This window comes from Aptenodytes forsteri, unplaced genomic scaffold (genome assembly GCF_000699145.1).
Source record: "Aptenodytes forsteri isolate BGI_AS27 unplaced genomic scaffold, ASM69914v1 Scaffold63, whole genome shotgun sequence".
In the NCBI taxonomy this organism is placed as follows: Eukaryota; Metazoa; Chordata; class Aves; order Sphenisciformes; family Spheniscidae; genus Aptenodytes; species Aptenodytes forsteri.
The window spans coordinates 3243933-3244285 of record NW_008794709.1 but is presented as its reverse complement, the minus strand read 5'-3'; positions in this window follow the sequence as shown (position 1 = coordinate 3244285).

Genomic DNA, 353 nt, shown 5'->3' with positions numbered 1-353 from the left:
GTATTATAAAAATTTTGGTTTTTTTTTTTTTTTTTTTTTTTTTTTTTTTAGTTTGGCACTAGAGACAGTTCAAAGGCAACTGCATTGTAAATAAATGTCTGGCTAAGATTTCCTGGCCTGTGATACATTAGAAAAAGTTCACGCAATGGCAGCTTACTCAAAATTGCATAACTTTCCTCAGCTTTTTTTGGATAATCGTCACAAGACTAACTTAAGTGAAGTTACTATAGGATCTTCCATGATTTTAACACTAATGATTTAGTCTGTTTACCTAATTCTGTATATAGTTTCTTTCATGGTTATAATCTGTGTTGAGTCTGTATTTTTATCTCCTTATACTACATGGCATAGAC